Source organism: Sciurus carolinensis, chromosome 3 (genome assembly GCF_902686445.1).
Source record: "Sciurus carolinensis chromosome 3, mSciCar1.2, whole genome shotgun sequence".
NCBI lineage: Eukaryota > Metazoa > Chordata > Mammalia > Rodentia > Sciuridae > Sciurus > Sciurus carolinensis.
Window position 1 is genome coordinate 181796750 of NC_062215.1, and position 14797 is coordinate 181811546.

The window sequence follows — 14797 nt, forward strand, 5'->3', positions numbered from 1 at the left end:
CCTCCAGTCACCTGCCGACCCTGCACGGCCTCACAGCATGTCCCCTCGGGCCACCAGCCAGGTGGAGCAGTGTGCCTCTCCTTGTCCCCTGTCCTTGCCCGGGGTTCCTCTTCTCTGCTTCTGCTCCTCATCCTCCACAGCCCCATAGGGACACCTGGTCCCCCAGCCCTTGCTGACCTGGGCGGGGCCCTTTCCACCTGGCCTGGGTTCCAGTCCGCGGCCGAGGGGTGGTGGGGCCCATGTGGCTTGGCCTCCCTGGCCTCCCTGCCAAGCACCTGCATCTCTCTCCCAAGTCCTCAGTGACTCCTCTCCCTCACAGGGCTGACGGGTCTAGTTCCACTGGTTACCTTGGCGACTGTGCCTCCTCACACGCCTCTGTGGGCTGAGGCCACGGGAGGAGCCGTCCGGGTCTCAGCAGCCCCACGTTATCACAGATCTCAGTGGGCTTCAGCAGGAAGCTGATAGCCTGGCCTTGATCTGGAGTCCTGCCTATCTGCGTCCTCCCGCTCCTTTGCTACAGTCCCATGGAACCCGCCCTGGTTCTGGGACAAGGCCGCCTGTCCTTCTGGTACAACAAAGGCACTTGGGTTGTATGCGGAGGGGCCAAGGAAGGATGTTCTTGCCTTCAGAGGGAAGCGAGTTCCAGAAGCTAAAGCAGAAGAATCTAAGTGTGGCGCGGCTTTCCCACCGAGGGACGAGTGTGCAGGCCCGTCGGAGTCCGTGGACAGCCCGCAGGCTCGAGGCTTCAAGCCAGGGAAGCACAGCTGGCTCTGCAGCTGATCTTCAACAGTCCAGGAGCGTGTCCAGTGCAGCAGCCCACCGCCTGGCCCACAGGCCTCTGGCTGCAGCCTGGCCACTCCAGCACAGTCCTCCCCTGACAGCCAGCCCTGGACAGGGACTCTGTAGCTCTAGGTGCCAGCAGTCATCGCTCTCCATGGGGGGCAGGAGGGGCAAGGACGCTTGGCCGGTAAGCAGCAGCCCTGGGTTTGCTAGAAGTCCCCAGTGGGTGGCTAGCAGTAAGCAGAACTGGACGACGTTCCACCAGAGAGCAGGCGGACTCTGACAGTGGCCAGGTGTGTCTGGCCTCTCTGTAGCCCAGCGTTAGGGAACACGCTCCTTCCTGGTGTCTGGAACCTTCCGAGCCTCTCTGAATGAAGGGCGGAGCCCCTTGACGTTCTCACACTCCTGTGGGGAAGAGGGCCGGGCCAGAGCCAGCCCTGTGGTCTCACCCAGCACTGCCCACCAGGCCTCCAGACATGGCCACACCCCCTCCCTCCCCAGAGCCTCTGTTTCCCTCCCTGTAAAGCCAAAGTCTGAGTCCTGGGACAGCTTGTGCACCCTGCTAATCTTGATTTTAGAATCAAGGAAACCTGAGGGCAGGCAGAGGCTGGAATGGACCCTGAGGAGACAGGCAGCACGTCATCGCCTGTCCCTTCTGCAGGACACAGCCTGACCCCCAGGGAACCAACCGCCTGTGCTGCCTTGGGGGCAGCCGAGGCAGGAGTGAGAAGGGGCTGCAGGCTCCAGATGGGCCTCCCGGTCCGTCCCCCTGAAGGGTCCTCTGAGGATCAGTGAGAAACACGCTGTCCACAGTACAGGCGAGGACCTGAAGGGAGAGATGCAGGACCACGTGACTGAGCTTTCCTCTGGGGCCGCCGGGCTGGTGCAGAGGCCGTGGGAGTCGCTGTGGTTCTCTCCCCGAGGTGCTTCCTTGATGCCTCTGGACTCTTGCGGGCCTTTAGTTGGCCACGGCAGTGTGGCTGAGCAGAAGCAGACTCCACGGCTCAGCTCCCACGTGGCCGAGCCCGGGGAACTGGTCCCTGACAGTGCTGCAGGCCAGGATGAGGGTCCTGAGTGCGGCCAGCAGGACGGAGGCTCCTCTTCGACCTGCCTCCCTGGGTGACCTCTAGAAGTCGCTGAGCTGCCTCCCATCTGGTGTTTCTTTACCAGTTTCAGAGACATGCTGACTCCTAACTCCCTTATGGTGGGGGGCAGACTCCACTCCCCTCCGAGCGTGAAAATGGAGAGGCAGCGTCACGGCCGCAGGATGCCCGAGCCAGACGCGGCCTCTGGGAGCGGGCGCCACGCTCACTTTGCCTCCACCACTCAAGTGCCCTGGTGATGGTGTCAAGCAGCTGGGGCCCACGGGCGCCCGACACCATGGCTGAGCTGAGTTCCAGGGTGGATGGCGTTCCCCCGGGTGTGCCCACGCTCCTGCTGGCCCAGGTGTGGACTGCACGGGGGGCAGAGGAAGGGCCAGATGTTCCCAGATCGGATAGGCCCCTCTTGGATCCTGGCCTGACCAACACGGAAGGGATAAAGCGGGATAGCAGAAGGACGCCAAGGCAGATTCCTGCACCTCACTGAGGAAGGGCCTGGGCACGCCAGGCTGTCCCGGTGCAGTGTCCCCGCCTGGCGCCTGAGGCATGGTCTCCCAGGGAACGAGGAGACTCCAGGTGCCTCTGAAGACCCTGGGGTGACGCTGGCTGTGAGGAGCTCTGAAAGCCAGGGGCAGGGAAGGTCAGCGATCCCAGGTGTGGAGGGAGGGTGCAGCAGGAGCAGGTGCGTTTCACATCCCTCCGTGATGGCACGGAGGACCTGGACTTCCTCAGGGACAGTGTCAGGTGGAACTGGGACTTCCCTGCCAGCGCAGAGGCGGCACGAGCCAGGTCAGCCCGCACACAGGCAGTGGCCAGGTGGGAACAGGGGAGGACCAGAGTCCACCCTCCTCCCCCCGCGCTGGCAGGGAGGTGGCCTGGGGACAGAGGAAGCAGGTGCAGTTTCACATATATGCACGTTTCCCTGACATCGGCTTTTGTTCCTATCGACAATATAGTATAGAAATAATTCAGTGCAAAAAACAGACACGTACATGGCTGCTTTTAATTATCCTGTGAGTTTTCAATCATGGTGTACATAGTTAAACCTCACCAAGGAGTATTTAGAAATTTTGTTGTTTTTTTCCCTACAAATAAGGAAACTCTATAAATAAGGATGCATTACTTCTGTTTTATAAATCATGTATCTTAGTTCTAATATTTGAGTTTCTGCTGACCATGCGGGTTGACTCCCGCTAGCAACAGGGTCTTGGCAATCTTTGTACTATTTCTGACCCAAGAGGTAATTTTCAAGTTCTATTGCTATATTTGCATCTATCTCACAGGACTCCCGGCTGGTTTTGTTCCTTCTTTGGCTGTGTCTGCAGTGTCTGTGCGTTGCTACCGTCCATGAGGACAGCTCTTCCCACGGTCTTTATGAATGCCCTTTGCATAATAGGTAAGGTTCCGCCACCCCCATTTGCTTTGCTTTCCATTCTGCTCGGAGGTCTTTGGCTTTTCTTTTTTTTTAATTAGTGATGTGCACTTCCATCCACGGAGCCCCTGCCTGTGTTTCCACTAGGATTGCCGGAGTCGGGTCAGACCAGTAAAAGGCCTCCTTCCAGACCCCTCCCCCTGGTGCAGGTCCAGAACACTCCCGCGTCCATTTCTACTGTCCCTTCCCTGAAAGACGTGGGTGCCCTTAGTTCTAAACACCCAGGACTCGGGCCATTTGTCCCAGAATGCTGTCTGCAGAACGAACCCCCTCTTCCCACCTGGCCAAAGAGCCCTGTCTCGAGAGCTCTCTGCTGCCACAGCTCCTAGCCCTGAAGATGAGGCCTGAGTCTCCTCCCTGGTCATGGCTCCTTTTTGGAACTTTTCTTTTTGAGGAGTCTGGAGTTTACTTCTTCACTTTGGGGGGGAGAAAAATCTGAGTTTTTACAATGATCATTATATTATCTTGTCGTTACAAAAATATATAAATGCAGAAATAAATAATTTTGGGTGCAGATCCTGGATACGCTCCCTCCAGTCCTGAGGTGTCACCCCAGGAATCCTGCAGTCAGTGGACCCCAGGGGACCCTCTCCAAGGGGCCTCTGGTCTGCACCATAAACTGATGCTTCTGGAACTCAAGACCTGTGCTGGTTTACTTAGGTGACAAATAGGCAAAGGGCTGGGTGGGTGGGAGGATGGGGGAGAGAGGGGCAGGTGGGAGGATGGGGGAGGGGGCGGGTGGGAGGATGGGGGAGGGCTTTGTGGTGGAGCAGGTGGAGGTGGTGGCAGTTCTGAGGAGGGTAGAAGGCAGGCGGCAGGTGGGAAATTGGACCTAAGGACCACCACAGCTGCTGAGTGCCAGTTTCCTGGTGTCAGTGAGGACGCTCTGTCCACGTGGGGTGGTGAGGTCGGGCGTGGGCAGGTCTGGGGGCCACACTGAGGATTGGTTCCAGGAATGCCCTTCTTCCCTGCTCTGTGGTGCCCCCGTGTCCTGTGTCCCTTCTCTGTGTGCTCTCCAACCTAGCTCTGCCTCTTCAGTCTCTCAGGGCTGGTCCTCGTCCTGCCCTGTGGGGCTGCGACAAAGACAAACTCCATCCCCAAAGCCCTTTCCTCCAGGCCCGGCATCAGCTCCCCAAAGCCAGGTGGTGGAGCTAACGTGCCTGAGCACAGACAGCTTGGACGAGCCTCAGGGCTGACGCGACCCTGGCTGGCCGGGCGTCCACCAGGGCCCCAGGCCTCTAGAGCAGAGGTGGCCTGACTTTCCTGCCCCAGGGACCTTGTTCAAATGGGGACTCTGACCCCAGGGTCCTTGTGGAGCCCGACGGTCTGATTTCTAACATCTGCTGGTGCCGTGAAGCTCATGCCTTTCCATGCACGACCATGAGAGGGATCTGGGTTCGGGTTTCAGGAGCGCCAGGCCAGTCCCAATTTAACTGCCCTCTGGCTCCCCTCGGACAGCTTCTGCTCCCGTCCGTTCCCTCTCCCCCCTGCTCCCAGGTCATCAGCACTGTTGCTCCGTTGGGCTGTGCTCCTGCTGGGGGGCTTACCCTGTGGCCTCAGGCCCTGGGCAGGGAGGGGGGCACCTGACTCTTGGCTCTGGAGTTGCTCCCTGGTCTCGGAACAACTGCAGCCAGCACAGCCCTGAGAGCCTAGTGCAAGCACAAGAGGGTGTAGACGCGTGTGGCCCTGACTGGTCTTCCCAGCGAAGGCCCCTGGAGCTACTAATGGGCTCTGCAGCCTGAGCAGCACCCCAGTGCCCGTGGCAGACTGTGCAGCAGAGACAGCAGCTGCTGTCTCCGGGACCCTCTCTGGTCAGCAAGATGGAGCTTCCTAGAGGGAAGCACTTCTGTTCCTGCCCCAAGTCCCTGGAGCTGGTGAAGGCAGAAAGTGCTCCCACTGGGGGACATCTAGCAAACCCAGGCCAGGAGGCCACTGCCCCACCGATCTCCCTCTGTCCCCAGCAGGGAGCCAGGCCTCCCTCCGCCTGCTGTCCTGCACCCACCAAGGGCAGCCAGGTCCGTGAAAAGCCCCAGGAACTCTTCCGTGGGCCTCTGAGAAGAGAGCCACACGCTCCTGCCTTTGGAGAGTTGTAGATGCGCCCCAGGGAGCGATAACAGGGCAGGACATTAATGTCCAGCTGGCCTGGCCAGAGGCACAGTGCTGGCAGAACTGGCATCTCTGGGGCTTTGAAGTGGGACCAGGGGACTTCTGCTGTCAGGAAAAGTGGGAGCCTGCTGCTGGGAAGGTGGTACCTGCTGTGGCCACCGTGAGCTGGCGTGGACTTCCTCCTAGGCTGGAGGAGTGGCCACCTCCCAGTGGTGCTGCGGGCTTCCCACTGCCAACCTGGGTTCCTTGGGTTCAGTCCTTCTGTCAAAATGGCCTGGCCTTGCTGCTGGCCCTGCCCCACCCCACCACTGGGCAGGGTCCACCAGCACGGCCGCCGTCCACCCCTCCAACCCCAGCCTTCTTGGGCTCTTCCCATCAGGGAAATCAGGAGCTCAGAAGTGCTGGGTGCAGCTTCTGTGCGAGACCCTGGCTGAGCTGCTAGGCCTGCCCTCTGTGAGCCCAAGCGGCTCCCTGCCCAGACCAGGGCAGCTGCTGAGGGCAGCCCGGCCAGCAAGCCTGTGTTCCCCCCCTCCTGATCTGGCCTCCACCCAGCGGGGCCTCCATCTGCTCCAGTGAGCCTGGCCTCACCGCGACTGTTGGCAAGTCCGTGCGTGGCCTCCGCGCAGGCCTGTGGGCGTGGCCCCCACCTGGTCCCACACCAGGGGCACTTGGGTCCTCTCTCCACACTTGCGTTTCTCAACCACAGAAGCTGCTCGGAAAGGCCCTGTCGGGAGGTCCCTGCGCCTCCCTGGGAGCGGCTGTGCTGGAGGCCAGGTTTAGGAAGCCGATAAGCAGACCTGTTCAGGCCCAGGGTGAACCTGGGAGGCGCGGTGGGCTCTCCTGTGCGCTTGACAGAAAGGGTGCTTCCGCTGCCCTTGTCCAGTGGCCACCGATGTCCATGCACGTCACATTGGCAAGTCCACTGGTCACCAGGAGAAATCGAGTCACACAGGCGCCTCACACGCCCGATGTGGGAGGTCAGTGGTCTTCTGAGCTGACACCACGATGGTCACCCTAGGTTCCCCGCCCGTCCCAATGCGACAGAACAAGGGCCTCGGGGCTGAGCTGGAAGAAGTCCCTCACTTTGGAAGCCCCCAGATGGCAGGTCCCCTGCCCACTGGACCCCCCCCAGGCTCCTCCTTGCTCATCCACACCCACCTCACCATTTCCCCGCAGACGAGGAAACTGAGGCACAGATGCTGCGTGAGCTGCTCGGGTCTGCAGCAGCTTCATGGCGGGGGTTCTGATGGGATCGAGGGGCCCTGAGTTTGGAAACTGAAAGGGACGCATCCTGCCTTCATGTCACCGACACCTAGGGGCCTGAAGCCCCTTCCTCCTGCATGCTGACGGCCTCTCCAGAAGAGGCTGGGCCAGGGAAGCTGCCCAAGTGCTCACTCTGCACCAGACGGGGTGACAGGCTCCGCCAGCTGCAGAAGGAGGTGTCTCTGCCAGCGTCATGCAGTGTGGGCCTTTGAGGTGACCAGGGACTCCTGCCCTGGGGGTCTGTGTTCTCCTCCAGGGAGTGAGGGCCTTTGTGGTGACCAGGGACTCCTGCCCTGGGGGTCTGTGTTCTCCTCCAGGGAGTGAGGGCCTTTGTGATGACCAGGGACTCCTGCCCTGGGGGTCTGTGTTCTCCTCCAGGGAGTGTGGGCCTTTGTGGTGACCAGGGACTCCTGCCCTGGGGGTCTGTGTTCTCCTCCAGGGAGTGAGGGCCTTTGAGGTGACCAGGGACTCCTGCCCTGGGGGTCTGTGTTCTCCTCCAGGGAGTGAGGGCCTTTGAGGTGACCAGGGACTCCTTCCTTGGCAGTCTGTTTTCACTGTTTGCTGCCTACTTCATTACTGCAGCCCTGCCCACGTTTCTAGGGGCTACTGGGGCCCACCACAGGGGCCTGGGCAAGCACGGCCTCGACGGGCCTCTCTCGTTCCTCCCTCTCCTCCCTGGCCTCACTGCCTCTGGGTCAGCAGGGGCCTTTCTGGAGACTCCCAGTCAAGCACTCATCCAGGCTTCTCTTCAGACCTGAGGCTGTCTCCCCAGCTCGACGGGCAGCCTGGCTGGTCTGAACCTGTCACCCTGTCCCCACATATCATTGATGCCTCCACATGTGTGGCCTGCCCTGGACAGCTGAAGTGGACCCAGAGAGGTTTGCTGGTCATGGGGACCAACACCCCCTCTCCTGAGCCTTGGGTTAATGGGAAGCCACGCCCGCCCTCTCTGTGGCCAGCACTGCCCACGCCTGAGTGAGATGCACTCCCCAGAGCTGTGAGGACAGGAGGACGGCCTCACTGGTCACCCTGCGGCCTCTGAGCTCCACTCCACGTGGGTCAGGGCAGATCTCCTCAAGCAGCTCCAGCAGCGTCTGCCAGGCTGTGGCTGTTTTAAGAGCTGGAGGACACAGAAGCCCAAGCTGACCCTTCTCGATGAGAGCCACACACTTGTGCCAAGCAGCAGGAAGAGGACATTTGGAAAACCAGTTCTCAGATCCTCAAAACAAACTATTAGTTAATGCAGCCCGTCACCATGACAACCAAACAGCACAGAAACAAACCATTAGCACCAGATTTATGGCCGAGAAGGTTGAGCTGATACCATTCCAGAGGTACATTATTTTCCATTTGAGTTATAATAAAAAAAGAAAAACTAATTTAAAATCCAGCTGGAGAACCCAGCCTGGCAGAAATCTTCACACAAAGCGAGCCACCCAGTGCAGGCCCAGGGGCCGTTCTCAGACTCAAGGCTGGCGCACTGGACATGGTTCCTCCTGGCCGTCCAGGGCGCTCTGGTGAAGGTTGGCTCAGGGGCATGAAGTGCACAGGTGGGCGGGCTGTGGCCACCCTCCCTGCTGGACAGAGCAACAGGAAGGTGTGGTGACCACCGCCCTGGCTTTGGGTCAAGCCAAGAGCCAACGCACAGGTCTGAATCTCAGCTTCCCACCTATAAAGTCAGGAAAAGGGTTCAGCCCACCTAAGCCCAGAGTAACCCGGGAGGGTCATTCTGAAACAGGCGGCACTGAGCTTCACCACACTCCCTTGTGGAGGCCCGTAGGGCTGGGACCCTAAGGGAGGAATGGCTCCCTTCCCACCGTCCCCATGGAATGGACCGTCACTGTGGAGAGGCTAGTAGGAAATGAGCAGCAGACTGTGTGGGCCCTCAGCCTCTGCGGGGGGCCGTGTGAGGCAGTGGCAGACAGTGGGTGTGGCTGTGTGCCAATAAAGCTTTATTTACAAAGGTGGGCCAGATTCGACCTCAGGCAATTGTTTTACATGGATCCCTTGGCATAAGTCTCTATCTTCCTATATCTATCTATCTATCTATCTATCTATCTATCTATCTATCTACCTACTTATCTACCTACCTACCTACCTACTTATCTATCTATCTACTTATCTATCCATCTGTCCGTCTACCTGCCTACCTATCTATCATCAAAACCCAGGGCCTCATGCATGCTGGGCAAGCAGCCTACCACTGAGCTATGCCCCAGCTCTGCCAAGACCACGTCTGTATCCACACAAGAGCCTGGAGAGGGCAGAGGTGCCAAGCGTGGGCACTGTTGTCCTCAGCACCTGTGGAAGGGGGGCCTCCTGCAGGCCCCAGGGGATCTGAATGGCTGGTGGGCAGTGTGCTTCACGTGGGCAGGAGGCACGGAGCTGGCAGAACTGGTGCTCAGAACTCTGCTCCTCTCATGGCTTCTGCCCCAGCAACAGACCCCAGCAACCTGAGAGATGATGACCGGGCAGAGACTGTGGCTCCTTTGCCACCACCTGCCCCCGCCCCCTCTCCGGCCGTGCAGTCTCCTTGCTGACCAACAAGGAAGAGCACAAGGGTTGGCTCCAGGGACATGAGGACAGGCGAGGTCAGATCCACCAGAGCCATGGGCGATTCTAGGGCCCTGGGTCTGGGCCACCCACAGGACCCCTGTGGACCCAGAGTGTCCCCTTATTTCTGAAGGTCCCTTGTGACCACTGACCAATAGTGACAGCCAGTCCAGCCAAACCCTGGAGTTGGCGAGCCCTGCACTCCTGCTGATGAGGACATGATGCCCGTGGTGACTGTCACAGCTTTGGTCCTGGGTGCAGGGGTGGGTGAGCCAAACAGGGAGAGGGTCCACTCCGTGATGGAGAGCAGCATCCAAGAGGAGATGCGTGTCTCCAGAGCTGTCCCAAACCAACCCACCAGTCCTGGACATGAAGACCAGAGTCCATGGAGCAGGGATGCCCTGGATCCATGCCTTCAACAGAGTCCAGCCAGGAAGGAGCAGCTGGAAGGGTGATGGCCACCAGATGGTGCCTGGGAGCCAGCAGCTAGAGGCACTTGAAGCCTGGGGCTCAGAACCAGGGAGCTGCGCAGGGACATCTTGGTCCTGCCTTGGCTGTCTTCATAACTGCATCCTGACAGAACGGAGCGCCAGGGCCACCCGCCCAGGTCCCGCCTGGCTGCCGCATGTCTGCACGGAGGCCATCATTGGTCTGGCATGCTGGCCTGGACCCTGACTCCCCTGGACCTGCCTCCCACCTGCACTGAGCAGAGGCGTGACCAGTCCCACAGTCCCCGTGCTGTGCATGTGCCTGGCCTCCCCATCCCGACTCTCCTCAGCACGCCGTGGCCAGCCTGCCCGAAGTGACCCTGCCTCTACAGAGAGCTCTGGAGGCCTGAGGTGAGGGCCTTGGCCTCCTCCTTTCTGCCCCGCCTGCTCCTGCTCCTACTCCAGTCTCCGGGGCCCTGCTCTCCCTGAACCTCGCCACACTCCCTGCGGCCCCTCCCTGGCCCCTGGCAGCTTGAAGACCTTCGCAGCAGCCTGGGCTGCTCGGGGTGCCCTCTGCCCTCAGCGCGGCAGGTTCTGGCTCCGTGCGAAAGGCGGAGAAGTTCCTGGTCTCTGCCTGGCTCCAGGGGCGTGGGTCTGTCCGCCGGTCCAGGAGCCTTGAAGGAGGTCCCAGTGCTTCCTCGGCCCCCTGCTTGGTGTCTGGGATGACACCTGGCACAGAACTCCTGAGACGGCCGAGCGCAGGCCCAGCTGGTCAGCGTGGTGTGGAGCCCAGGGCGCCCATCCTGCAGAGATCTTTCTGGTCCTCCAGCTTCCCCTCCCGACATGGCCACACTGTCTCCAGGTTCATACAGTCCCCTGGGTTTTCTCCCAGCCCTTGTGTCCTTCCCTGTGACCCTGGGTCCTGGCGTGGCACAGGACTCCCAGGTGCCCAGCTCTGCTGAGGGTCACTTAGCGGCAAGCATTTGTGAAAGGGCCAGTCCTGCCTGGAGACATAGCCCGGCTCCCCAGGAGACGAGCATTCACTCGGAGGAAGTCATTAGTCCCCGGGACACACTGGGGCCAGCCCAGGGCCCTGAAGGTCCTCGAGATCCAACCAGGGCATGTCTGCCAGGCACGAGGTGCCCCGTGAGGACTAACACCAGGAAGCAGAGTTACTAAACCTGGGAGGAGCCACCACCGCAGGAAGCAACTGAGGTCAGGAAGGGGCACTGAGAGCCACAGGAGGGTCAGAAGGGGCAAGCTTGGGTGACCATGAGATCAAAGCCTTGGCTGGAGAAGGAGGGGGTCCAGCCGGATTCAGGTTGGCTGGGGACAGTCCTGCTCCCTGAGATCCATTCTAGAAGTCAGACGCAGGCCCAGGCCAGGCATGCAGTGTACAGCAGCCTCAGCACCGTGGACATGCCCCCTGTCCACACCGGAAGGGACACGTCGAAAATCCAAGACTTCCACGCAGAGCCATATCCACAGCAGGAGAGAGGGTATTGCTGAAGAAGGCCAAGGGCACTGCCCTCTCTCCTACCCAGGAGCCCTGAGTCCCCAAGGGCACCACGCTCTCTCCTACCCAGGAGCACTGAGTCCCCAAGGGCACTGACCTCTCCACTCACCCGGAAGCACTCAGTACTCAAGGGTACTGCCCTCTCTCCTACCCAGGAGCACTGAGTCCCCAAGGGTACTGCCTTCTCTCCTACCCAGAAACACTGAGTCCTCAAGGGCACCTCCCTCTCTCCTACCCAGAAGCACTGAGTACCCAAGGGCACCACCCTCTCTCCTACCCAGGAGCACTGAGTCCCCAAGGGCACCGCCCTCTTTCCTACCCAGGAGCACTGAGTCCCCAAGGGCACCACCCTCTCTCCTACCCAGGAGCACTGAGTCCACAAGAGCACCGCCCTCTCTCCTACCCAGGAGCACTGAGTCCACAAGGGGACCGCCCTCTCTCCTACCCAGGAGCACTGAGTCCCCAAGGGCACCGCCCTCTCTCCTACCCAGGAGCACTGAGTCCCCAAGGGCACCGCCCTCTCTCCTACCCAGGAGCACTGAGTCCCCAAGGGCACCGCCCTCTCTCCTACCCAGGAGCACTGAGTCCCCAAGGGCACCGCCCTCTCTCCTACCCAGGAGCACTGAGTCCCCAAGGGCACCACCCTCTCTCCTACCCAGGAGCACTGAGTCCCCAAGGGCAACGCCCTCTCTCCTACCCAGGAGCACTGAGTCCCCAAGGGCACCGCCCTCTCTCCTACCCAGGAGCACTGAGTCCCCAAGGGCACCGCCCTCTCTCCTACCCAGGAGCACTGAGTGCCCAAGGGCACAGCCCTCTCTCCTACCCAGGAGCACTGAGTCCCCAAGGGCACTGCCCTCTCTCCTACCCAGGAGCACTGAGTCCACAAGGGCACCACCCTCTCTCCTACCAAGGAGCACTGAGTCCCCAAGGGTACCGCACTCTCTCCTACCCAGGAGCACTGAGTCCCCAAGGGCACTGCCCTCTCTCCTACCCAGGAGCACTGAGTCCCCAAGGGTACTGCCCTCTCTCCAACCCAGGAGCACTGAGTCCCCAAGGGCACTGCCCTCTCTCCTACCCAGGAGCACTGAGTCCCCAAGGGTACTGCCCTCTCTCCTACCCAGGAGCACTGAGTCCCCAAGGGCACCGCCCTCTCTCCTACCCAGGAGCACTGAGTCCCCAAGGACACCGCCCTCTCTCCTACCCAGAAGCACAGAGTCCCCAAGGGCACCACGCTCTCTCCTACCCAGGAGCACTGAGTCCCCAAGGCACTGCCCTCTCTCCTACCCAGGAGCAAGGAGTCCCCAAGGGCACTGCCCTCTCTCCTACCCAGGAGCACTGAGTCCACAAGGGCACCGCCCTCTCTCCTACCCAGGAGCACTGAGTCCCCAAGGGCACTGCCCTCTCTCCTACCCAGGAGCCCTGAGTCCCCAAAGGCACCGCCCTCTCTCCGACCCAGGAGCACTGAGTCCCCAAGGGCACCGCCCTCTCTCCTACCCAGGAGCACTGAGTCCCCAAGGGTACTGACCTCTCCACTCACCCGGAAGCACTCAGTACTCAAGGGTACTGCCCTCTCTTCTACCCAGGAGCACTGAGTCCCCAAGGGTACTGCCCTCTCTCCTACCCAGAAACACTGAGTCCTCAAGGGCACCTCCCTCTCTCCTACCCAGGAGCAATGAGTCCCCAAGGGCAACACCCTCTCTCCTACCCAGGAGCACTGAGTCCCCAAGGGCACTGCCCTCTTTCCTACCCAGGAGCACTGAGTCCCCAAGGGCACCACCCTCTCTCCTACCCAGGAGCACTGAGTCCCCAAGGGCACCACCCTCTCCCCTACCCAGGAGCACTGAGTCCCCAAGGGCACCGCCCTCTCTCCTACCCAGGAGCACTGAGTCCCCAAGGGTACTGCCCTCTCTCCTACCCAGGAGCACTGAGTCCTCAAGGGCACCTCCCTCTCTCCTACCCAGGAGCACTGAGTCCCCAAGGGTACTGCCCTCTCTCCTACCCAGGAGCACTGAGTCCCCAAGGGTACTGCCCTCTCTCCTACCCAGGAGCACTGAGTCCTCAAGGGACCCTCCCTCTCTCCTACCCAGGAGCACTGAGTCCCCAAGGGTACTGCCCTCTCTCCTACCCAGGAGCACTGAGTCCCCAAGGGCAGTACCCGCTCTCCTACCCAGGAGCACTGAGTCCCCAAGGGCACCACCCTCTCTCCTACCCAGGAGCACTGAGTCCCCAAGGGCACCACCCTCTCTCCTACCCAGGAGCACTGAGTCCACAAGGGCACCGCCCTCTCTCCTACCCAGGAGCACTGAGTCCACAAGGGCACCGCCCTCTCTCCTACCCAGGAGCACTGAGTCCACAAGGGCACCTCCCTCTCTCCTACCCAGGAGCACTGAGTCCCCAAGGGTACTGCCCTCTCTCCTACCCAGGAGCACTGAGTCCTCAAGGGCACCTCCCTCTCTCCTACCCAGGAGCACTGAGTCCCCAAGGGTACTGCCCTCTCTCCTACCCAGGAGCACTGAGTCCCCAAGGATACTGACCTCTCCCCTACCCAGGAGCACTGAGTCCTCAAGGGACCCTCCCTCTCTCCTACCCAGGAGCACTGAGTCCCCAAGGGTACTGCCCTCTCTCCTACCCAGGAGCACTGAGTCCCCAAGGGCAGTACCCGCTCTCCTACCCAGGAGCACTGAGTCCCCAAGGGCACCACCCTCTCTCCTACCCAGGAGCACTGAGTCCGCAAGGGCACCACCCTCTCTCTTACCCAGGAGCACTGAGTCCCCAAGGGCACCACCCTCTCTCCTACCCAGGAGCACTGAGTCCCCAAGGGCACTGCTCTGTCTCTTACCCAGGAGCACAGAGTCCCCAAGGGCACCACGATCACTCCTACCCAGGAGAACTAAGTCCCCAAGGGCACCACCCTCTCTCCTACCCAGGAGCACTGAGTCCCCAAGGGCACCGCCCTCTCTCCTACCCAGGAGCACTGAGTCCCCAAGGGCACCGCCCTCTCTCCTACCCAGGAGCACTGAGTCCCCAAGGGCACCGCCCTCTCTCCTACCCAGGAGCACTGAGTCCCCAAGGGCACCGCCCTCTCTCCTACCCAGGAGCACTGAGTCCCCAAGTGCACCGCCCTCTCTCCTACCCAGGAGCACTGAGTCCCCAAGGGCACCGCCCTCTCTCCTACCCAGGAGCACTGAGTCCCCAAGGGCACTGCCCTCTCTCCTACCCAGGAGCACAGAGTGCCCAAGGACACAGCCCTCTCTCCTACCCAGGAGCACTGAGTCCCCAAGGGCACTGCCCTCTCTCCTACCCAGGAGCACTGAGTCCACAAGGGCACCACACTCTCTCCTACCCAGGAGCACTGAGTCCCCAAGGGTACCGCACTCTCTCCTACCCAGGAGCACTGAGTCCCCAAGGGCACTGCCCTCTCTCCTCCCCAGGAGCACTGAGTCCCCAAGGGTACTGCCCTCTCTCCTACCCAGGTGCACTGAGTCCTCAAGGGACCCTCCCTCTCTCCTACTTAGAAGCACTGAGTCCCCAAGGGTACTGACCTCTCTCCTACCCAGGAGCACTGAGTCCCCAAGGGCAGTACCCTCTCTCCTACCCAGGAGCCCTGAGTCCCCAAGGG